This window comes from Hypanus sabinus, unplaced genomic scaffold (genome assembly GCF_030144855.1).
Source record: "Hypanus sabinus isolate sHypSab1 unplaced genomic scaffold, sHypSab1.hap1 scaffold_276, whole genome shotgun sequence".
Taxonomy (NCBI): Eukaryota; Metazoa; Chordata; class Chondrichthyes; order Myliobatiformes; family Dasyatidae; genus Hypanus; species Hypanus sabinus.
In genome coordinates, this window is record NW_026780896.1 from 225,021 (window position 1) to 250,985 (window position 25,965).

Genomic DNA, 25,965 nt, shown 5'->3' on the forward strand with positions numbered 1-25,965 from the left:
TGAATTATTTTCTACTGCTGCCGCAGGGACAACGAATTTCATGACACATGTCGGTGCTATTAAACCGGATTCTGATGGGAGACCCACCACCCTGATCCCAGGTACCACAGATCGTGATGTGAGATTGAAGCATTTTCCATATATTTGCATTCCTCAGAAATGACAACAGTTCAGTTTCCTTCTGAGCTTCCAGAGCAGAAGCTCAGTCTGTTTAATATTTCCACACAATTAAAATGGGAAATTTGTTTATTATCATCATGTACTGAGCTACAGTGAAAATCTTGCCTGACGTACCATCCACACAGATGGATACATTCCAACAGTACATTGAGCTGATATACAACAAAATAATCACTGTAACAAAGCATTATGGCTGCAGAGAAAGTGCAGTGCAGATAGACAAATGGTGCAGGGTCACGTCCAGTTACATTGTGAGGTTGAGTCCATTTTATCATTCATTTGGCTTATAGCTGTAGACAGGAAGCTATACTTCAGCCTGGTGTTACGCACTTTAAGGGTTTTGTATCTCTTCCCCGATGGGGGAGCGGGCTTGCAGCAAGAATGTCCAGGTTATGAGGTTATTTGAGTACATGGCCTGCTTTTCCGAGGGAGTGGAAATGTAGGAAGAGTCCATGGAGTGGAGGCTTGTTTCTCTGATGTTCTCTGCTCTCCAAAGTTCTCTGCCGTTCCTTGCAGTCATGGGCAGAGCAGTAGCCATACGAAGGCGCGAAGTATCGACAAGGAGCTCAGAGACCTTCACCCTGCCTTGTGTAGCTGGATCCTGGACTTCCTGTCAGATCGCCGGCAGGTAGTAAGAGTGGGCTCCATCTCCTTTGTCTCTCTGACCCTCAGCACACATACCCCACAGGGTTGTCACTTTGGACCCCTCCTTTACTCTTTGTGCACCCATGACTTGTGTTGCCACCCACAGCTCCAATCTGCTAATTCAATTTTGCTGACAACAGTACATTGATTGGCCTCATCTCAAATACTGATAACAATCAATCAAATGCCTTCTGACAAGGGTCGGTCCAAACAAACTTTTCACGCTTCTTCAGGAGATTGGTCAGAGGAAGAGCAATCGCAGCAGAGTTCTTACGATAATATCTATCCATTCCCAGAAACCTTCTAAGAGCCTTCTCAGCAGTCAGAATAGGAACTGGAGAAATTGTCTGGACTTTTGCCCGAACAGGAGCCAACTTGCTTTGACCGACAACAAAGCCAAGATAGGTCATACTGGCACGGCCAAATTCACTCTTAGCTCAATTAACTGTAAGGTTGTCCTAGGAAAGCCTGTCAAACAGCTTTTCTACTGCAGAGATATGCTCTTCCCAAGTGCCACTCCCTGTAACTAAGTCATCAATATAGGTATCTGTGTGTTCTCACCCTCGAATTACAAAATCAATCATTCTCTGGGATGTTCCTGGAGCATTTTTCCGTCCAAAAGGCAAAACATTGTATTCATACAACCCAGATGGTGTCACAAACACAGAAATTTCTCTACCTCTGTCCATCAATGGAACACACCAATACCCTTTCAACAGATCAATCATTGTAAGTAATTAGCTTTTCCAGCCTTATCGATGCAATCATCCACTCTAGGGATAGGATAGGCATCTGTTTTTGTTACTGTATTTACCTTTCTATAATCAGTGCAAAATCTAACACTACCATCAGGTATGGGCACAATAATGCAGGGTGACTCCAATCTCATTTTGAAGGCCTAATAATACCATTCTCCAGCATATACTCAATTCCCTGGTCAGCCAATTTACACTTTTCTACGTTCATGCAATTTGGGTGTTGTTCAATCAGTTTAGCTTGACCAACATCTACGTCATGTACTACGACCGTGGTTTGCTTGGGAACAAAGGGAAATAAATCTTTAAACTTCAGAAATAATTCCTTCAGCTGTTAACCATATAAACCATATAACAATCACAGCACGGAAACAGGCCATCTTGGCCCTCCTAGTCCGTGCCGAACCCTTAATCTCACCTAGTCTCACCTACCCGCACTCAGCCCATAACCCTCCACTCCTTTCCTGTCCATATACCTATCCAATTTTACCTTAAATGACACAACTGAACTGGCCTCTACTACTCCTACAGGAAGCTCATTCCACACAGCTATCACTCTTTGAGTAAAGAAATACCCCCTGGTGTTTCCCTTAAACTTCTGCCCCCTAACTCTCAAATCATGTCCTCTAGTTTGAATCTCCCCTACTCTCAATGGAAACAGCCTGTTCACGTCAACTCTATCTATCCCTCTCAAAATTTTAAATACCTCGATCAAATCCCCCCTCAACCTTCTACGCTCCAATGAATAGAGACCTAACTTGTTCAACCTTTCTCTGTAACTTAATTGCTGAAACCCAGGTAACATCCTAGTAAATCGTCTCTGCACTCTCTCTAATTTATTGATATCTTTCCTATAATTCGGTGACCAGAACTGTACACAATATTCCAAATTTGGCCTTAACAATGCCTTGTACAATTTTAACATTACATCCCAACTTCTGTACTCAATGCTTTGATTTATAAAGGCCCGCGTTCCAAAAGCCCTCTTCACCACCCTATCTACATGAGACTCCACTTTCAGGGAACTATGCACAGTTATTCCTAGATCTCCCTGTTCCTCTGCATTCCTCAATGTCCTACCATTTACTCTGTATGTTCTATTTGGATTATTCCTGCCAAAATGTAGAATCTCTCACTTCTCAGCATTAAACTCCATCTGCCAACGTTCAGCCCATTCTTCTAACTGGCATAAATCTCCCTGCAAACTTTGAAAATCCACCTCATTATCCACAACACCTCCTACCTTAGTATCATCGGCATACTTACTAATCCAATTTACCACCCCATCATCCAGATCATTTATGTATATCACAAACAACATTGGGCCCAAAACAGATCCCTGAGGCACCCCGCTAGTCACCGGCCTCCATCCCGATAAACAATTATCCACCACTACTCTCTGGCATCTCCCATCTAGCCACTGTTGAATCCATTTTATTACTCCAGCATTAATACCTAACGACTGAACATTCTTAACTAACCTTCCATGTGGAACTTTGTCAAAGGCTTTGCTGAAGTCCATATAGACTACATCCACTGCCTTACCCTCGTAACTTCTTCAAAAAATTCAATAAGGTTTGTCAAACATGACCTTCCACGCACAAATCCATGCTGGCTACTTCTAATCAGATCCCGTCTATCCAGATAATTATAAATACTATCTCTAAGAATACTTTCCATTAATTTACCTACCACTGATGTCAAACTGACAGGTCTATAATTGCTAGGCTTCCTTCTAGAACCCTTTTTAAACAATGGAACCACATGAGCAATACGCCAATCCTCCGGCACAATCCCCGTTTCTAATGACATATTAAAGATCTCCGTCAGAGCTCCTGCTATTTCTACACAAACTTCCCTCTAGGTCCTGGGGAATATCCTGTCAGGACCCGGAGATCTATCCACTTTTAAATTTCTTAAAAGCGCCGGTACCTCCACCTCTTTAATTGTCATAGGTTCCATAACTTCCTTACTTGTTTCCCACACCTTAGACAATTCAATATCGTTCTCCTTAGTGAATACCGAAGAGAAGAAATCATTCAAAATCTCTCCCATCTCCTTCGGTTCCACACATAGCTGACCACTCTGATTCTCTAAGGGGTCAATTTTATCCCTCACTATCCTCTTGCTTTTAATATAACTGTAGAAACCTTTCAGATTTACTTTCACCTTATTTGCCAAACCAACCTCGTATCTTCTTTTAGCTTTTCTAATCTCTTTCTTAAGATTCCTTTTACATTCTTTATATTCCTCGAGCAATTCCTTTACTCCATGCTGCCTATATCTATTGTAGACATCCTTCTTTTTCTGAACCAAATTTCTAATATCCCTTGAAAACCATGGTGCTCTCAAACCTTTAACCTTTCCTTTCACCCTAACAGGAACATAAAGATTCTGTACCCTCATAATTTCACCCTTAAATGACCTCCATTTCTCTATTACAACCTTCCCATAAAACAACTTGACCCAATCCACTCTCTCTAAATCCCTTCACATCCCCTCAAAGTTAGGCTTTCTCCAATCAAAAATCTCAACTCTAGGTCCAGTTCTGTCCTTCTCCATAATTATATTGAAGCTAATGCTATTGTGATCAATGGACCCGAAGTGCTCCCCAACACATACATCTGTCAGCTGACCTATCGCATTCCCTAACAGGAGATCCAACACTGCCCCATCTCTAGTCGGTACTTCTATGTATTGTTGCAAAAAACTATCCTGCACACATTTCACAAACTCTAAACCATCCAGCCCTTTTACAGAATGAGCTTCCCAGTCTACGTGTGGAAAATTAAAATCTTCCACAATCACCACCTTGTGTTTACTACAAATATCTGCTATCTCCTTACACATTTGCTCTTCCAACTCACGCGCCCCATTAGGTGGCCTATAATACACTCCTATCAGTGTTACTGCACCTTTCCCATTCTTCAATTCCACCCAAATGGCCTCCCTAGAAGAGCTCTCTAATCTATCCTTCCAAAGCACCACCATAAGATTTTCTCGGACAAGCAAGTTGTTGTTGCTTTGGCTGCAGATGAGACAACCTGTTAGCAATGTTTTCTGGAACAACCGAGTTCATTAGCCTAACTGGGACCATGTTTGGCTTGTAAAAAGTCTCAGACAAGTCAATTGTTTCATTCTCAGGGTTGCCAGTTTCATTTGTTTTGACAACAACACACACAGATGGTACCTACTTGTTCAAAAAAGGTTTTATCATATTTATGTGTACCACCTGTGTTAGTTCACCGTCAGTTGGGTGTTTTAATAACATAATTCACATCATTAATTTGGGAGACTATTTCATATGGTCTATTGAATTTCGCCTGAAGTGGATTCGTCAACATAAGGCAAGTACCTTATCTCCCACCTGGTATTTTCTTTCGCGAGCCCTGTTATCAAACCAACACTTCATTTTGTTTTGAGAAATCTTTAAGTTTTGTCTCACTGGATTTCAGGTTTGGTGTAGTTTATTTTTGAACTTCAAAATATAGTCTAACAGTTAACATCAATCCACTGTTTCTTTTAACAAGGTCAAAGGTCACTCTGCGACCAAATACAAGTTCAAATGGAGTAAAGCCCTGTGATTCCTGTACTGATTCTCTTTCTGTGGACAAAAGCAAATGTATTCTTTCATCCCAGTCTTTTCCATTTTCAACACAATATGTCTTAATCATTGTTTTGAGGGTAGAATGAAATCTTTCTAAAGCCCCTTGTGATTCTGTATGGTATGCAGGTGATGCAATTTGTTTTGCTCCCAGTTCTACCTGCTGGAATAATCCAAATGTAAAATTACATCCTTGATCAGACTGGATTTCTTTAGGCAAATCGAATAATGTGAAAATCTTGGTGAGAGCCTTCGCCACAGTTTTAGCTTTAATATGTATGAGAGGTATTGCCTCTGGGAATCTGGATGTGGTACACAAAATAGTTAGCAGATACTGATGGCCAGCTTTGGTCTTTGGCAATGGGCCAACACAATCCACTATAACTTTGGAAAAAGGGTTCACTGAATGCAGGTACAGGCCACTGGGGTGAGCTCATTAGGTTTACCCACAACTTGACAAGTACCTTTTGGAAACTCTTATTCAGGGTAAACATAACTTTATGAGTTAAAGCAAACTGATCTGCTAATCCAGCAGATTCCTCCATAGTGGCAGCATCATTTCCATCTAAATACATCTTTCTGTCATCAGGGACACACCTGCTGAATTCTTCAATTAAAACCAACTCTTTCAAGCTGTTAAAATCATCATTTACATGTTCAGATGTGCACCAGCGGTCAAAACACACAAATTTCTCATAAGCAAATTCCGTATGTCTGGTTCATAGATTTCTTCAAATTTCTAAACTTTTGCCTGTCTGCTTCTGGGACCAACTCGTAAGCTTTGAGCACAGCCTGTTTCACTAGGTCATAATATGTGGTGTGTGACCATGTGGTTAAGGTGTTGAACTAGCGATCTGAAAGTCATGAGTTCGAGCCTCAGCCGAGGCAGCGTGTGTGTCCTTGAGCAAAGCACTGAACCACACACAGCTCCTGCACATTTATAGCCCAGTGGCGATGATTGGGGAAGCATAAATAAATAAATAATAAGCTGCTTCAGCGCTGTCAAAGCAGAATAGGCTTGCTCAGCCTTCCCCTTAATTACACTTAGTAAGAGTATTTTCTTACTGCTTTTCTATCTCTCCAGCCTGAAATTGCCTCTGCCTCCATCTTTAATTTTTCTCACTTGTACTGGAGCTCAAGCTCACTAGGTTTACGTTCAGGAAACACCTCCAACTCCTCCACTTTAAACACCCCCTCAGATACATAATGTTCAGCTATTATCCTCTGCATCTGTGCCCTCCTCATTGTCAATTTCACCTTAGCAAATATTAACACTTTAGCAATACTCAATAACTCAATCCTTCTGGTGTCTTCTAATGCCTGAGAGGTTCACACTTCCAGATATCTATCAACATCCATTGCTGCAGATTTTCCACACACAAATAAATCAAAAGGGATTTATCCAATGAAATCGATATTAAATCAATCCTTAAATTTGTTCATATCCCAGACGCAGGCCCCATTTTGTTACAAACCATAACGCTTTAAAAAAGAACCAGCAGCAACAGACTACTCCCAGTGGCCATACATTTTATTTCCACATCCCATTCCCATTCTGATATGTCTATCCATGGCCTCCTCTACTGTCAAAATTAATCCAAACACAGGTTGGAGGAACAACACCTTATATACCGGCTGGGTAGCCTCCAACCTGATGGGATGAACATTGACTTCTCTAACTTCCGTTAATGCCCCTCTTCCACTTCTTACCCCATCACTGACATATTTAATTGTTTGCCTGTTTTCCATGTCTCTCTGGTGCTTCCCCCGCACCTTACTTTCTCCTGAGGCCTCCTGTCCAATGATTCTTTCCCATCTCCAGCTCTGTATCACGTTCGCCAATCACCTTTCCAGTTCTTAGCTTCATCCCACCAACTCCTGTCTCCTATCATTTCGCATTTCACCCTCCCCCCACTACTTTCAAATCTCTTTGTATCTTTCCTTTCAGTTAATCCTGACGAAGGGTCTCAGCCTGAAACATCGACATTTCTTCTCCTTATAGATACTGCTTCGCTTGCTGGGTTCCACCAGCATTTTGTGTGTGTTGTTTGAATTTCCAGCATCTACAGATTTCCTCATGAGTGTTATGTGTATAAATCTGTAGAAATAAAACTCCCAAACTATTGAGCTCGGGGGAAACAAGGCTTGGAGTCTTGAGATGGTAAAGTATGAAAGTTCAGTTCAACTACAGAATAAGTGATGAGAGAGAGATATTTGTAATCCAGGGTAAATGTTGAGAGAAGGCCATTATGTCATATTCCACAGGTTCCATGGTGGTAAAACGAGACCAACAGTCGCTGTAGATTTTATCTGTCATCCTTCCAAATCCACATACTAATTATCACCCGAAGTGACTTGTCATAAGGGGTATCATCTTCAAGTGAACTACCACACCACAGCCAGGCAAGGGTTAACACATAAGTGGTCTCCACAGGATACCCCAAATCAGATCCTCTGCTATGGATCAAATGAGGTGACAACCACACATTCGATGTATGGTGAATCGATAATTTGTCCACCCTTGTGGGCGAAGGAAGGTTCCAAACAGTGACCCTTGGCCACTAGTTCCCTGGTTTCAATTCTTCCATTTTTCCTCCTTTGTCTCTATCTGTCTCTGAGTGTCTGTGTCCTCGGTTAAAACTAAACAAGCTGCACGCGATGTAAACAAGCTGCAAGTCAGACACATTTGCCTTCTTAATCTCTCTCTCTCTCTCTCTCTCTCCACAGCAAACAAAACCTAGAGATTCATAACAATGGCCACTCCCCATTGTGAACTGATGGTGTGCCAGTAGGTGGGATGACTGAGTGAATCCTTTCCCACATTCTCAGCAGGTGAATGGCCTTTCTCTAGTGTGAACTCGTTGATGTCTCTGTAGGGTGAATGTCTGAGTGAATCCCTTCCCTCAGACTGAGCAGGTGAACGGCTTCTCCCCAGTGTGAACTTGCTGATGTACCAGCAGGGTAGATGACTGAGTGAATCCCTTTCCACAAATTGAGCAGGTGAATGGCTTCGCCTCGGAGTGAACTCGCTGGTGACTCCGTAGGTGGGATGACTGAGTGAATCCCTTCCCACATTCGGAGCAGCTGAACGGCCTCTCCCCAGTGTGAACTCGCTGATGAATCAGAAGGGTGGAAGAGTCAGAGAATCCCTTCCCACAGACTGAGCAGGTGAACGGCTTCTCCCCAGTGTGAACTCGCTGGTGTTTCAGTAGGGTAGCTAACTGAGTGAATCCCTTCTCACAGACTGAACAGGTGAACGGCTTCTCCCCAGTGTGAACTCGCTGATGTATCAGTAGGGCAGATGACTGTGTAAATCCTTTCCCACACTCTGAGCAGGTGAACGGCTTCTCCCCAGTGTGAACTCGCTGGTGACTCTGTAGGGTAGCTAACTGAGTGAATCCCTTCTCACAGACTGAGCAGGTGAACAGCTTCTCCCCAGTGTGAACTCGCTGGTGTCTCTGTAGGGTAGCTAACTGAGTGAATCCCTTCTCACAGACTGAGCAGGTGAACGGCTTCTCCCCAGTGTGAACTCGCTGATGACTCTGTAGGTGGGATGACTGAGTAAATCTCTTCCCACATTCTGAACAGGTGAATGGCTTCTCCGCCGGGCGAACTCGCTGGTGTCTCTGTAGGGTAGCTAACTGAGTGAATCCTTTCCCACAGACTGAGCAGGTGAACGGCTTCTCTCCAGTGTGAACTCGCTGATGTACCAGTAGGGTAGATGACTGTGTAAATCCTTTCCCGCACTCTGAGCAGGTGAATGGCTTCTCCCCAGTGTGAACTCGCTGGTGAGCCATCAGGTCAGATGACTGAGTGAATCCTTTTCCCAGAAATTCAGCAGTTGACCAGCCTCTGCCCGGTGTGGTGTGAACTGATTGGTGTGTCCACAGGTGGGAAGACCGACTGAATCCCTTCTCACACACAGAATAGGTGAATGGCCTTGTCCAGTGTGAACTTGCTGATGTACCTTCAGTTGCGATGACCGGGTGAATCCATTCCCACTGTCTGAGCGGGTGAAAGGCCTTTCTCCTGTGTAAATTACAGGCGTGCCAGTTGGTCAAATGACCGAGAGGATCCCTCCCCACAGTCTGAGCAGGAAGGGTGGTCAATTGGATCCCTTGCTCCACTTCTTAAATACCTAGGCAGAGACAACAAAACTGTTGTGCCGTGTTTGAGCTTCCTGAAGACGAATTCCTTCTCATTTTTAACCTGTAAAAAGATTTACAAACTCCATCAATGGGTGTAGGACAACATTTCTGATGAGATTACTTGAGTTGCCAAGGCTTGATCTGGTATCACACTGTTACAGTGAGGTTCTACCCAAGCTGGACAGAGAAATCATCTCCTGACTGGGCAGAGTGCTGGTATCTGGAATGACCATCAATTCTCTGATGCTCTTCCTGTCTCTATCAGAATGGGGCATTTCTGCCGTCTCCAATCTGTGCCCTGGCTCAGTTTGACTATCTCCGTTGGTATTATTCCCTGTTCCCACTGAGCTGCATGGGTTCCTGGCCCCTCAGTAACTGAAACACTCGCACGCAAATAGTTTTTCTTGACTTGCAGCTGGGATCTTCTTTTATGTATTATTAACTTAAAGTGTCACAGTTTTAATGCCACATAAAAATTCCTGCTGAAATGACTGATTGGTTCACACAGCTGTCAAAAGGGGTTAGAGTGAATTTTTGTATTATTTCAGGTTCTTGTCACAATCATCGAAAATTTCAACATGGAAACAGGCCCTTTGGGCCATCTGGTTTGTGCTGAACTATTTAAACAGCCCACTCCCACACCTCTACCATCCAGGTACCAACACAAACCTCTTAAATGTTGAAGTCGAGCTCGCATGCACCACTTGTGCTGGCTGCTCATTCCACAGCCGGATGACCGTCTGTGTGAAGAAGTTTCCCCTCATGTTCCCCTTAACATTTCACCTTTCACCCTGAACCCCTGGCCTCTGGTTGTAGTCCCACCCAATCTCAGTGGAGAAAGCCAGCTTGCATTTACACTATCTGTGCCCCTCTACCACAATCAAATCTCCCCTCAATCATCTGCATTCCAAGGAATAAAGTCCGGATTTGTTCAATATTTTCTTTAACCCAAATCCTCCAGACATGGCAACATCCTTGTGAATTTTCTCTGAAATCTCTGAACTTCTTTTACAACTTTCCTGTAGGTAGGTGACCAAAACTGTACACAATACTCCAAATTAGGCCTCACCAATGTCTTCTAGAAGTCAACCGAACATCCATCTATTGTTATCAGTACTTTGGTTCATGAAGGGCAATGGGCTGAAATCATTCTTTCCATCCCTATCTACCTGTGATACCACTTTCAGTGAATTAAGGACTTGTATTCCCAGGTTCCTTTCTTCTACAACACTCCTCCGTGCCCGACCATTCACTCTGAAAGATCTCCCTTGGTAGTGCAACAACTCACACTGGACTGCATGAAATTCCATTTTCCATTTCTAAAACCATTTTCCCACCTGGTCCAGATCGCACTGCAAGCCATGATAGTCTTCTTGCACTCCGCTGAACCCCCAGTCTTGTTGTCATCCACAAATTTGCTGATTCAGTTAACCACACTATCATCCAGATTACTGATATAGATGACAAACAACAACAGTTCCAGCACTGATCCCTGTGGTAACCACTAGCCACAGGCCTCCAGTCAGAGAGGCAACCATCTGCTACCACACTCTGGCTTCTCCCAAAGACAGTGTCTCATCCAATTTACTGTCTCATCGAGAATGCTGAGTGACTGAACCTTCTTGACCAACCTCCCATATGAGACATTGTCAAGTGCCTTGCTGAAGTCCATGTAGACAACATCCACTGCCTTGCCTTCATCCACTTCCCTGATAACGTCCTCGAGAGACTCTATAAGATTGGCGAGAGCCATGCTGTCTATCCTTTATCAGTCCACACCTATCCAAATACTTACAGTATATACCTGGTTCCTGCACACACATTCCAATAACTTTCCCAGTTCTGATGTCAAGCCCACCAACGTATAATTTCCTAGTTTATTTTTACAGCCTTTCTTGAACATCAGAACAACATTGTCTGTCCTCTAATCCTCCAGTACCTCACCTGTCACTGAGGATGATTTAAATATCTGTGCTAAGGCCCCGATAACTTCTGCACTTGTCTTCCGCAGGGTCCTAGTGAACAACTTGTCAGGCCCTGGGGATTGATCCACACTAATTTGCCTCAAGACAGCAAACCCCTCCACCTCTGTAATCTGTACAGGGTCCATGAAGTTGATGCGGCTTTGCCTCACTTCTATAGACTCGGTGTCCATCTCTTGAGTAAATACGGATGCAAAAAAAATCTCCCCAAGTCTATGTTATCCCTTCATATGGATTACCATTCTGATCTTCCAGAGAATTATTTTTTTCCCTTGCAATCTTTTTGCTCTTAACATATCTGCAGAATCCCTGAGGATTCTCCTTCACCTTGTCTGCTGGGGAAACCTCATGCCTTTATTTCTTCCATAAGTGTTCACTTGAATTTCCTGTATTTCATAAGTACCCCATTTGTTCCTATCTGCCTGTACCTGGTATGCACCTCCTTTTTATTGATCTGGGAGAGGAAAGCCAAAGGGGTGATAGATCTGCATGGTGGGAGGTGGGGGTAAAGAGGGTTAAACTAAAGTTGCAGGGGGAATGGGAGTCTGAATAACAGAACAGATAGTGGTGGGGTTGTGGAGACAGATGTTGTTCAGGCCTCAGACAAAGTCAGGAATGAAAAAGTTGAGCATGGTGCAGTGAATATGCTGAGCCCTGTATATTTCAATACAAGGAGCAGCGTCGGAAAGGTGGATGTGTTCAGGACATGGATCAACACCTGGAATCAACACTAGGATCTGGCAACTGTGGACTGGGACAGGCTGCTTTATGGCAAAGGTGTGCTTGCTAAATGGGAGGCCTTCAGAGCGAAAATTTGAAAGTACAAAGCGGGTATGTCAGAATAAAAGGTAAAGATTGAAACTGTAGGGAAACTCGGATTGCAAGAGATATTCAGACCCTGGTAAAGCGCAAAATGGAATTGCATAACAGGGATAGGCAGTCAGTTTCTTATGGAGTATAAGAAATGCAAGAGGACACATAAGAAATAAATCCGGATGGCTAAAAGATGGCATGAGGTTGCCGTCACAGAAAAGGTGAAGGATAATCCTCAGGGATTCTAGAGATAGATTAAGAGCAAAAGGATTGCAAGGCACAAAGTTGGTCCTCTGGAAGACCGGAATGGCAATCCAAGTGTGGAAACAAAGCAGATGGGGGAGATCTTAAATATTTTTCAAACTCAATTTACTCAGGAGATGGACAAAGGGTCTATGGGAGTGTGGAAAAGTGGCATTAACCATTTCAACCCTGGGGGAAAAAACACTCCTCTGGCCACTCACACGCTCAATACCCCTCATCATTTTATACACCAAAAAATGTCTCTAAATATAAACAAGGAAATTATACATTGCACAATCTACTTTCCACGATTCAGTACATTTACATGGCCAGGTGTGTAAAAAGGGCCCAACGAATATCAGGGAGCAACAGGCCCAATTCACCCTAACCACAAACTGCTCCTGCTGCTACCATCCAAGAAACGGTACCACAGCCAAAGGAGCAACAGTCCCCGGGACATCATCTTCCACCAGGCCATCAGACTGATTAATTCACACTGATACATTTGCATTTTAATGTTATATTGACTGTCCAATGCACAATCTAGCTATTATAAATTACTATAAATTACACATTGCACATTTAGATGGAGATATAAGGTAAATATTTCTACTCCTCATGTTTATGAGGTATGTATCTAATAAAGTCAATTCAATTCACCCTCTCCACTATCTGTTCTGTCATTCTGGCTCCCATTCCCCCTACAACTTATTTTAACCACATCACCCCCTCCCCTGCTCACTACCACTAGCAAGCCTTACCACTAGGATATTCGTCCCCTCTTGTTCTGTTCCTATAACTAACGAATCCCCTATCAGCCTTTTGACTTTCCTCTGCCAGGTAATTCCCCCCAACAGCTTCTAAAGTGGTCCACCTGTTGTTGTGGGGGATGGCTACTGCAGTACTCTGCGATGGCTATTTAACCTCATTCCCCTTCCTGACTCTCACCGAGTTTCCTGTGTCCTGCACCTTGGGTATAACTCACCTCTCTTCGTGTCATATCTATCACCTCCTCCAACTGCTGGATGACCTGGAATTCACCCATTTCAAGTTGCAGCTCATTGAAGTGCTGGGTTACAAGCTGCACATCTTGTAGGTGAGGGCATCAGGGACACTGGAGGTCTCCCCTCCTTCCCTCCACTACCCCTCTAATTTGTAATAATCTCCCCTCTCATTTGTAATAACCAGTGTGCAGATATATCTTGCACTGTGCATTTTTTACCCAGTGACAAGATGTGCACAGTGAATTTTATATAGAGAGGTATTCATGTTCACAGCTGGCAAATCACTGTCAATAGGAACTTTGATCTCCTCTGGGTTTGATTGAGATCATCTGCACTCTCACACAACCGATATAGCAGGCCTGTAACAGGAAATGGAGGATTTTCTCACCAAAGCTTTTGCACATTGTCCATATGCGATTTCCTTGCTAAATTACGCTTTAAAAAGTCAGATTTCCAAATATCACTCCACTTCTTCCCATTTGCAAATACTCCAGTAACTTTTCAATCACCAAAATGCAAACAGGCATTACTAGTTTCTGTATTCGACATAAATATTCCCCCTGAATCCGCCCCCAATGACTGACGGTGGTGAACTCAGTGAATGAAATCCCAATGAATATGAAGGGAAGGGCAGTAGTCTGTCTCACTGGAGTCTGGCACATTTGTGATGTGAAAGCTACTTGTTGCCCAGGGCAAAGGTGTTTGATATCATTACGTACCCAGAGAGAATGGGACAAAACATGTTCTCACCGGTAGAATAGTCCAGAGCAAGAGGAGGTAGAGGAAGCAACACATACAAAATACTGGAGGAGTTCAGCAGGCCAAGTAGCATCTGCGGAAAAGTGTCCTAATGCCGATTTTCTCAACTGGTGACGTAAAAGATTTTGTTCCCTTTCTCCCAGTTCCTAATCCTTGCATTTAGATAGCTGGAGCTCAGCTCTGTCTGAGAGATCCATCGGTTCCCATTCCCTCATCAGCCGGAAGCTCCCCGGGGTCCGTGTACGGATCGTGGGGCTGAGAGAGAGGGAAGAGAGCAGGACTGTCCCGGGGTTGCTGGTCACGGTGTCCGAAATTCAGAGGAATTATCCCGAAATCGGTGTTTAAGATAAAAACACGGAGAATCACTCTTACCTGGAACCGACATTTTCAAAGGCTTCGGTGTACTGCGCGCATGCGTGAAACTCAGGGACGGCCTCAGCCTGACGCCTGCGCAGTTCATCGGCGCTTCAGCGCCGCCGAAATTCTTAACGCATGGCCCTATGGGTAATCACGGTGCCATTAAACATTTCTGCAAGCACCAGTTCAATGTCCATATCTCATTTTTTTTTATGGGTATAGAAAAAATCTGCAGCTGTTTTAACGCAGAAAGCGGCTCCCATAAGCAATATACTCAATATCAACGTATATCTAATGCCAAAGTAAAATGCAGATATAAAACACAGGAGATTCTGCAGTTGCTGGAAATACAGAGACGCACACACACAAAACAATTCAGAGAGCAACTAAGCAGCGGAGTACACAGGCCAGGGATGCGGAAGGGGCTCTGCCTAAAAGTTTTCTATTTATTCCTCTCCAAAATTTCTGCCTGATCTGTTGATTTCCACCTGTGTTTTGCAGAAATTAACCACCTTTTTTTTCGACCAACCAGTTTCCAAATACTTCTAATCTTTCACTTTTAACCACATCCTGCTGGTCTTATTCGTCCTCCTCCTCTGGACCCCATTTCTCTCTGGAGCCCCTGAATCAAGCTGGCAACTCTTTTGTTTCTGACTCTGCACCATCGAAGATTCACTCGCTAGTCTGCTGTCAAACTTCAGAGGTGCATTGTGTTACGAGACCGTTTACTGTGAGTGTCACTTTAAGTGCCTGAGTGAGGCGGGGCTGTGACGTCAGACACAAGCTGCGGCAGCCTGAGGGAGCGGGAGAGGGAGAGGGAGAGGGAGACAAGCTGTTGGAACTTCAGCGTGTGCCTGCTATAGGCTGCAACTCTTCCATGCCCAAAAGGTACGGTTGATCTGATCATCGGCACGCAGTGCACAATGGATGTGTGACTGTCACTTCGTATCATCAATATGTGTGGATTTGCTGGAGTATCCTGTGGTATCATTTTAGTTGTCCCTTACCCGGAATCGGGGTGTTCTGTGGTAACCACTTGAAGACGATATTCCTGTGACTGTCACCTGGTGATATTTCTAATTTTCGGCGACTGTGATTTCGTTTACCCAGCGTGGAATGTGTGTGGAATTCTTCGTAATGGCCTTCTCTCTACATGTTCGTGTGGATTTACAAATCTCTCCTCTCACTCGCTTATTCCGTGGATTACTGAACTTTTCAACTTTACCATCTGAAGACTTTAAGCATTGTTTCTCAAGCTTGATAGTTTGGGAGCTATATATCCGCATTACACTGTTAACTTCTGTTTATTTCCTTTAATCTTTCATATTTGGAGTAGATACTGTTAGGTACCCCGTGACGGGTCAAAGAACCAGCAGAAATAGAAAACACCGTGGAGTCTGGTATTGCTGTAAACTAATGCTGTTTATTAGTAACTACGCGATACAGCAATATAAATGCAGATATATCAACCAGGTTAGCAATGATTATATGTGTGTGTGTGTGTGTGTGTGTGTGTGTGTGTGTGTGTGTGTGTGCGTGTGCGTGTGTGTGAGTGTGTGTGTGTGTGTGTGTGTGTGTGTGTGTGTGAGTGTGTGTGTGTGTGTGTGTGTGTGTGTGTGTGTGTGTGAGAGAGAGAGTGTGTGTGAGTGTGTGTGTGTGTGTGTGTGAGTGTGTGTGTGTGTGTGTGTGAGTGTGTGTGTGTGTGTGTGTGAGAGAGAGTGTGTGTGAGTGTGTGTGTGTGTGTGTGTGTGTGTGTGTGTGTGTGTGTGTGTGTGTGTGTGTGTGTGTGTGTGGAAATAGGAAAGCCAAGCTTCTTCACGCCTCGGGGTGAATGGAGACCGTCTGACGGTGATGAGTGAAGTTCGGTTCAGTTCGTGGGATTGAGTCGGGTAGTGATGGAGAGAGAGAGAAGGAGAGGTTTGTGTCTTCAGGTAAGCTGACGCCGTCGATAGTCCCGTCGTCCTCCGAAATCCTTTGGATGTCACCGACTGTGACACTACAAACGGGACCGTTCTTCAGTGGTGGAGTTATTAACCCAGGCGAGGGATGGACACACGAATAACTCCCCACTGGTCACAGCCTTTTCACACTGCGAGAGCCACTGATCGATGCTCCTGATCGATCCTCCAAAGCCCACCTTTTTCTGTGGACACAACAAAGCTCATTCAGTGTCCAAAACCATGTGTCTGGAGGTCTGTCAGCGGACCTCCTACTTATCTCACCGTGCTGAGCCCCAGCTGTCCATCAAACAGTTCCTCCCTTCTCTCTCTGGAAGAACACAGAAGCTGACAGTGTCCTTGTAAAAGTGTAAAAAAGCTTGCAGATAAACCATAATTCATTCTCTCTCTCTCTCTCTCTCTCTCTCTCTCTCTCTCTCTCTCTCTCTCTCTCTCTCTCTCTCTCTCTCTCTCTCTCTCTCTCTCTCTCTCTCTCTCTCTCCAATGATTACAATACAACAACCATAACTACATCAGCACTCATGAACAGAACTGAACTATATACTTTTCTATGACAATTCATTTACCCCTAGACATCGATAGAGCTTCTTTATTATTGCTTGTTATTATTCCTACACTTTTAGGTTTATTACTGCTAACTTGTTTTATATGTATATTCGCATTATTGATATGGTTTTGCTTATTTTTATTAATAAACACCTTTAGTTTGGTACCACCAGACTCCAACAGATTCTTCTTTCTCTGCTGTTTAAATACCCAGTTACGGGGTACGTAACAAATCTCCTATCTCATAGAGTGGTGACCAGTTGCAACCTGTCATGTCAGGGAGAGCAAGAGGGGAACGGCAGGGATATATTTTCATATACCGATATGGAACAGAAACATGGGCAGGGACAAGATGGGCCGAGTGGCCTCTCCAGTGAGACACGGGATTTGATACAAACTGATTTATCTTTCACAGATCCACAATATTAAACACCAGTCTAGTTTAAGGCTAACATCAGCAGAACAGACTCCTCCAATGCTCAGTGACCAGGGTTCAGTCCTGGGTGCGATGAGCAGCCGCAAAAACTGCAGAATCTGACAGTGACAGTCCCTCATGAACCTGCAGCTGCCTTCAGTCACCGTGATGGTTAAACATTTAACACGGAGCTGATTTGAACTTCCTCCCTGATGTGAAGTTGCTGGTGTTGCAGCATCTGGGATGATTGAGTAAAACTCTTTGCTCACTCCGGACAGAAATGTGGCCTCTATTTATTGTGAACTCACCGGAGCATCACAAGGTGGAATGAGTCTCTTCGCACACACGGAGCAGGTGAACGGCCACTTCCCAGTGCAAAGCTGTAGATCTCGGTCTTCGGTCTTGACCCGAAACGTTGACTGCTCATTTACACGGATGCTGCCCGACCTGCTGAGTTCCTCCAGCGTCTTGTACGTGTTGCTTTCCCCACAGCATCTGCAGTGTACTTTGTGTTCAAGCGCTGGTGAACTGACAGACAGAGCGGAACTGACGTGCTGTTGTGTTCGAGATTCCCATACACAAATCCTTTTAATTTTCTACACTGTTAAAAGTTTACAAAGCACGTCAGTGGGTGAAGGACAACATTTCAACTGAAATAATTTTAGTCTCCATGGTGCCTTCTGATTAAAACACTGTCACATCTCAAAACAATTTAGAGGAACAAGACTTCATCTTCTAACTGGCCACAGTTCCGGAATCAGGGTCAACATCAAACTCTCTGCTTCCCTCTCTGTGTCAAAATGGATCATTCCTCCCCTTCATCAGTCTGTGACTTGGCTCAGTTTGTCTGTCTCCTTCGCGTTCTGAGCATGCGCCACACACCCACTGAGATCACATTTTATTCACACGGCTGTGACTAGAGACTTTCTGATTATTATGTCCCTCCCGGCATTTGACGCTGGTAAACTCAGAGTCAGTAATGGTATTGACCCTCAGGAGTAGGTGATTAGGCTTTTTCGTTGGAGATGATAAACTGCCGGTAGTGTGTGTCTGGATGAGTGGGTCGTTTTCAGACTGGAAGGAGGTAGCGTTTGGAGTAGCACAGAGATCAGTCCCTGACCACAGTTGTTCACAGTTTAATGTCCCGGCGGAGGCAGCGAGATGTGAGATGTCCCAGTCTGCTGGTGAGGCAGAAAGAGTGGAGTTGGGGGAGGGGAGGCTATTCACATGCAATCTCGTAGCTTTGCAATCAGTACATAGTGCACTGTGGGGCTGCAGTGGCGGGATCCAATCTGCTAATTAGATTTGCTGAAGGCACTACATTGATTGGCCGAATCCCAAATAACAACGAGACAACTTACGAAGAAGAAGTCATCACTCCGGCACGGTGGTGTCAAGAAAACAACCTCTCCCTCATTGTGACAAAAACACAGGAGCTGGTTGTGGATTACAGGAGGAATGGAGACAGGGAGCACATTCAACATTTCCAAGTCTGTTATTGACACAAAATGCACATTTTAATATTGATCATGACACAATGTATTTTATACATTGTTAATGACATAAAACATATTTATAGATTGTTACTGACAGAGAATCGTATAACTTGTGTTCCGTGTGTTATCTGAATGTACTTGCCTGTGATGCTGCCACAAGACAGTGTTTCTCTGTACCTGTACCTTCCCGTATTTGTGCTCTTGGTAATAAATTAAACAGGACCTGAGAAATCTCAGTGAGATTTGATTAGTGATGATCATCTTGGCAGCTCGGTAGGTCGAATGTATGCGACAGTACACTGTTAAATGCAAATCCCTGAACAGTGTTGATGATCAGTGGGATCTTAGACTCCAAGTTCATCGCTCCCTGAAAGAGACTGCACAGATTGATCGGGTGGATAAGAAGGCAAATGGCATGGTTGTCTTTATTAGTTGAAGCACTGAGTTCAAAAGTCGGGAAGTTGTGTTGCAGCTGTTATGAGCCTGCGGTCGTACTGTGACTGTTTCTTTAAGAGCGCCGGCGTGAGGAGGCGGGACTATGACGTCAGTCACAGGCTGACAGCGCTGACTGTGGACTGAACCATAAGAGAGAGAGAGAAAGAGAGAGAGAGAGAGAGAGAGAGAGAGAGATCTGCAGACAGGCAGTCGGCCAGTCTAAAGAGTGAGAGAGAGACTGGAAAAGCTGATCGCTTCAGTTAGTCGCAGCTGAGGCTTGGAACTCTCCTATGGCACAAGAGTGGGTTGATCATCGGTACACGGAACCACAACGAATGTGTGTGGCTGTCACTTCGTATAATCCATAGGAGTGGTTTTTGGAATGTCTTGTGTTAATCCTTGCCTGGGTATGTTGTGTGGTAACCCCGGGAAGACGGTATTCCTGTGACAGGTCATTTTCGTTAATCGTATGTGGACGGATTCAGCGGATAAGATCTTCGTCAACGGTATTTTGAAGTAACGGCCTTTTCACCCTGTAAGACTCTAAGCTTTGTTCCCTCAGGCTCGATAGTCTGGGAATTATATTTACACATATATTCACATAACACTGCTAACTTTCCTTTATTTCGTTAAGTTACTATATTATAAATAGATACTAATAAAGAGAGTGGTTTTAACATCAAAACCAGACTCCAGTGTGAACTCTATTGCTGCTGGTTCGGTTCTAAAACGTTACAGCTCGTAACACAGTTTTATAAAACTCGATTAGACCACATCTGGAGTGTTTCATACAGTTCTGGTCGCCCCCATTCTCGGAAGGATGTCGGGGCTTTGGAGAGGGCGCAGAAGAGGTTTACCAGGACACTGCCTGGATTAGAGGGCATGAGCGAGAACGAGAGGCTGGACAAACTTGTGTTGTTTTCTCCAGAGCGGCGCAGGCTGGGGTGAGAGTGGATGGACATTTACAAGATTACGAGAGGAATAGATCGAGTGGACAGACGACATATTTTTCCTTGGGGTTGAAATGTCTAATACATTTAAGGTGAGAGGAGATCTGAGCGGCAAGTTTGCCTCTTTCCACAGAGTATTGGGCAGCCGGAGTGTCTGCTTGCGGTGGGAGACCAAAGCGGTCACGTGATCCCGTTTCCTGTTCACGTTTCTCTGCAGATCTGCAGCATCTGCGGGTCACTGCTCTACGTGACGTGCAGCTTCATGTTTCCCCGTTCAGTCACGGCAGTGAGATCCGGATCTGTCACGTCCTCTCGTTGTGGTGGACAGTATGCTTTTTTCTGCAATATTTGCAGCATGTTTCATTCCACTGTTTTTACCTGCTGAAGTACAGCCGATGTTTCTGGGTGTCTGACCCACTTATGTGAGAATTTAGCCTTTTCTATTTCTCTGAGCTTCTCATAAATGTGTACAGTTCAGTTAAGCTTCACTCCACTACTTCCAAAGCAACAACCCGGTCAGTCAAAAAGTTCCACACAATTAAAATAGTTTATTACATCGTTTTTTTTTTCATTTTGTACTATTTATATAATTTAACTATGTAATATTTATATTCTTATATTAAATCATAATTGTTAAAATCTATAGTTATGAATTAGGTTCTATTGCTGCCGCAGAGACAACGAATTTCATGACAAATGCCGGTGCTATTAAACCTGATTCTGATATTGATCTGGGAGACCCACCACCGGTCACCTGATCCCAGTTACCGCAGATCGTAATGAGAGATTGAATCCTTTTCCATTTATTTCCTTTCCACAGAAATGACAACAGTTCAGTTTCCTTCTGTGGTTCCAGAGCAGAAGCTCAGTCTGTCTAATATTTCCACACAATTAAAATGGGGAATTCGTTTATTATCATCACGTACTGAGCTACAGTGAAAATCTTGCCTGACGGACCATCCACACAGATCGATACATTACAACAGTTCACTGAGTTGATATACGACAGAACAATAACTGTAACAAAGCATTATGGCTGCAGAGAAAGTGCAGTGCAGACAGACATATGGTGCCGGGTCACGTCGAGTTACATTGTGAGGCCGAGTCCATTTTATCATTCATTTGGCTTTTAAACACAGACAGGAAGCCGCCATCGAGCTTGTCATTCCTAATAACTGCAGGTCTTCTTTTTTTCTCACTTTCTCGTGGCACTAGACAGGGATGTCCATTAACCCCTTTATTATTTAATCTTGTATTGGAGCCTCTAGCTATAACACTACGTGAAGCTAAAAGTATTCTTGGTATCTCTATGAATGGAACCATACATAAGATTTCTCTTTATGTAGATGATCTTTTGGTTTTTATTTCAAATTTTGAGGAATCAATTCCTAATCTGTTGGAAACACTTAAAGATTTCGCTAAATTTTCTGGATTTAAACTTAACTTGAATAAAAGAGTATTTTTCCATTAAATGTCCCTGTTAGTGTATATAATGATATTCCTTTTAGAACTGTTAATACATTTAGATATTTAGGTATTATAGTTACTAAAAAATATAAAGATCTCTATAAAGCGAATATAGTTCCTTTAATGGACTTCATGAAACAATTTTCTAGATGGAATCCACTTACTTTTTCTTTAATAGGTCGTATTCATGCTGTGAAAATGATTTTACCTAGATTTTTATATATTTTTCAAAATATACCTATCTTTTTAGCTAAAAAAATTTCGATCAAATTGAAAACCATATCAGCAAGTTTGCTGACGATACTAAACTGGGTGGCAGTGTGACATGCGAAGAGGACGTTAGGAGAATACAGGGAGACTTGGATAGGCTGAGTGAGTGGGCAGATACTTGGCAGATGTCATTCAATGTGAATAAATGTGAAGTTATCCACTTTGGAAGCTGGAACAAGAGGGCAGAGTATTGTCTGAACGGTGTCAAGTTAGGTAAGGGAGAAATGCAAAGAGACCTAGGAGTCCTAGTTCACCAGTCAATGAAGGTGAATGAGCAAGTGCAACAGGCAGTGAAGAGGGCAAATGGAATGTTGGCCTTTGTTACAAGGGGAATTGAATACAAGAGCAAGGATGTTCTTTTGCATTTATACAGGGCCCTGGTGAGACCACACCTGGAATATTGTGTACAGTTTTGGTCTCCAGGTTTAAGGAAGGACATTCTGGCAATTGAGGAAGTGCAGCGTAGATTCACTAGGTTGATTCCTGGGATGGCAGGGCTGTCTTACGCAGAGAGATTGGAGAGATTGGGCTTGTACACGCTGGAATTGAGGAGATTGAGAGGGGATCTGATTGAAACGTTTAAGATAATTAAAGGATTTGATAGGATTGAGGCAGGAAATATGTTCCAGATGTTGGGAGAGTCCAGTACCAGAGGGCATGGATTGAGACTAAGAGGTCAGTTATTTAAAACAGAGTTGAGGAAGAGCTTCTTCTCCCAGAGAGTTGTGGAGGTGTGGAATGCACTGCCTCGGAAGACGGTGGAGGCCAATTCTCTGGATGCTTTCAAGAAGGAGCTGGATAGATATCTGATGGATAGGGGAATCAAGGGATATGGGGACAAGGCAGGGACTGGGTATTGATAGTGAATGATCAGCCATGATCTCAGAATGGCGGTGCAGACTCGAGGGGCCGAATGGTTTACTTCTGCATCTATTGTCTATTGTCTATTGTCTATCAACCGTCATTTCATATTTATAAAATAATGGAAGGAAGCCATATAGCATAATTCAAATTATGATATTTGGCAAAAGAACCCCATCTTCTCTCAAATTCGAATCGAGGATCAAAGGTTCTACTTCTATTTTTTCCACACTAAGACATAACATTCCTTGAGAAAACGATTCAATTAATGTAGGGGAAGAAATATCTTTCCATTTTAATAAAGTAGCCCTTCTTGTCAGTAGTGTAACAAATGCAATTACATGTTGATCTGAAGATGAAATACCCTGAATATGATGTGGAACTATTCCAAATAGAACAGTCAATCTATTAGGTTGTAAATTTATTTTCTGAGCTGTAGAACTTGTAGAAAATAAAGATTTCCAGAACTATTTTAATGAAGAACATGACCAGAACATATGTGACAAAGTAGCTACTTCAGTTCTACATCTATCTCAGCAATTGTCTATACTAGGAAATATTTTAGATAGTCTCTCCTTTGTTAAATAATAACGATGACTAGTTTTACATTGACTTAAACAATGGTTGGCACATATAAAAGAAGAATTTACGTTTTTCAAAACTCGAAGCCAATCTTCATTAACAAAGGTCATAATAAGTTCTCTCTCCCAATCTTGTTTAATCTTTAATGATAGGTTCTCGTTTTGTAACAAAAATAAATTATAAATTCTGCCAATGGAACCTTTCACGAAGGGATTCACTTTCAAAATTGTATCCAACAAATCAGATTCTTGTAAACATGGAATCTTAGGTAAATATTGTTGTAAAAAAGTCTAAACTGAACATATTGCAAAAAAATGTGTATGAGCGAGAGAAAATTTGTTAATGAACTCTTCAAAGATCATAATGGACCATCACAAAATAAATGGGTAAAAGAATGGATCCCTTTATTTTTCCATAGGAGAAAAATGGGGTCAGTTGTTGAAGGTATAAATGAGAAGTTTCGATGTAAAAAACTAGTCATCTTAAGTTGTTTAAATTTCTTAATGAAACGAAACTGAACCCAAATCCGTAGGGATTGTTTAATAACCGGGTAAAGATTTAAATTTGGAATTTTAGAGAGATGTAAAAGTAATGGAGCTCCTAATATTGAAGTTAAATGAAATTATTTAACTGCTTTTAATTCCAAATCAACCCATAACGGATTTTGGTTCTTATCAAGCCAATATAACCAAAAACAGAATTGTCTAATGTTCACAGCCCAATAATACTCTTAAATTAGGAAGTGCAAGTCCACCATCTTTTTCAGATTTTTGTAAATTATACTTATTAATTCATGGCCTCTTATTGTTCCAAATAAAGGAAGAAATAAGTGAGTCAATTTGATCGAAATTTTTTTAGTTAAAAAGATAGGTATATTTTGAAAAATATATAAAAACTTGTATGTGGACGGATTAGCACACAACAAATAGAGAGATATTTGTAATCCAGAATGAAACGTATAGAAAAGACCGTTACATCAAAATAACCGTCGACGATGTTCTTATTCGTTGAATCCGTCCACATACCAGTTTACAGCGAAAGTGACCTGTCACGGAATACCGTCTTCCAGGGGTTACCACACAACATACCCAGGCAAGGGTTAACACAAGATATTCCAAACGCCACTCCTATGGATTATACGAAGTGACAGCCACACACATTCGTTGTGTTTCCGTATACCGATGATCAACCCACTCTTGCGGGCACAGGAGAGTTCCAAGCCTCAGCTGCGACTAACTGAAGCGATCAGCTTTTCCAGTCTCTCTTTTTCTCTTATGGTTCAGTCCACTAGACTTCCTGACTGGGAGACCTAAGTCAATCCGGATCGGGATCAGCATCTCCAACACCATCACACTGAGCACGGGGGCTCCCCAGGGTTGCGTGCTCAGTCCACTGCTGCTCACTCTGCTGACCCACGACTGTGCTGCAACTCACAGCTCGAACCACATCATCAAGTTCGCCAATGACACGACCGTGGTGTGTCTCATCAGCAAGAACGACGAGTCAGCTTACAGAGAGGAGGTGCAGTGGCTAACGGACTGGTGCAGAGCCAACAACCCGTCTCTGAATTTGAACAAAACAAAAGAGATGGTTGATGACTTCAGGAAGACACGGAGCGACCACTCCCCGCTGAACATCGACGGCTCCTCGCTGGAGATCTTTAAGAGCACCAGATTTCTTGGTGTTCACCTGGCGGAGAATCTCACCTGGTCCCTCAACAGCAGCTCCATAGCAAAGAAAGCCCAGCAGCGTCTTTACTTTCTGCAAAGGCCGTGGAAAGTCCATCCCCCCCCCCCCCCAATCCTCATCATATTCTATAGTGGTTGTATTGAGAGCATCCTGAGCAGCTGCATCACTGCCTGGTTCGGAAATTGCAACATCTCGGATAGCAAGACCCTGCAACAGATAGTGAGGTCAGCTGAGATGATCATCGGGGCCTCTCTTCCCGCCATCACGGACATTTACCCAACACGCGGCATCCGCAAAGCAAACAGCATCATGAAGGACCCCACGCACCCCACATACAATCACTTCTCCCTCCTTCCCTCTGGGAAAAGGCACTGAAGCATTCGGGCTCTCACAACCAGACTATGTAACTGTTTCCCGCAAGCTATCGGACTCCTCAATATCCAGAGCCTGGACAGTCACCTTACTGCCCTATTGTCTTGTTTATTATTTATTGAAATGCCTGCACTGTTTTGTGCACTTTATGCAGTCCTGGGGAGGTCTGTGGTCTGGTGTAGTTTTTTTTTTCTTTTCTGTGTTATTTTTTATGTGGTTCAGTCCAGTTTTTGTACTCTGTCATGTAACACCATGGTCCTGGAAAAAAAAAAACACGTTGTCTCATTTTTACTGCGTACTGTACCAGCAGTTATGGTCGAAATGACAATAAGAGTGACTTGACTTGAATCGGCAGTATCTGCGGATTTGTCTCCGAGGCCCCGCCCATGCTCTGATGACGCAATAAGCACACTGCGCATGCTCACATTCCCGGG

General features: G+C 43.3%; 1 pseudogene; it reads right to left on the reverse strand.

Annotated features, from left to right (window-relative positions):
- Positions 1-211: 211 nt before the first annotated feature.
- LOC132388190 (oocyte zinc finger protein XlCOF6-like) lies at positions 212-14,550 on the reverse strand (annotated as a pseudogene).
- Between the last annotated feature and the right edge of the window lie 11,415 nt (positions 14,551-25,965).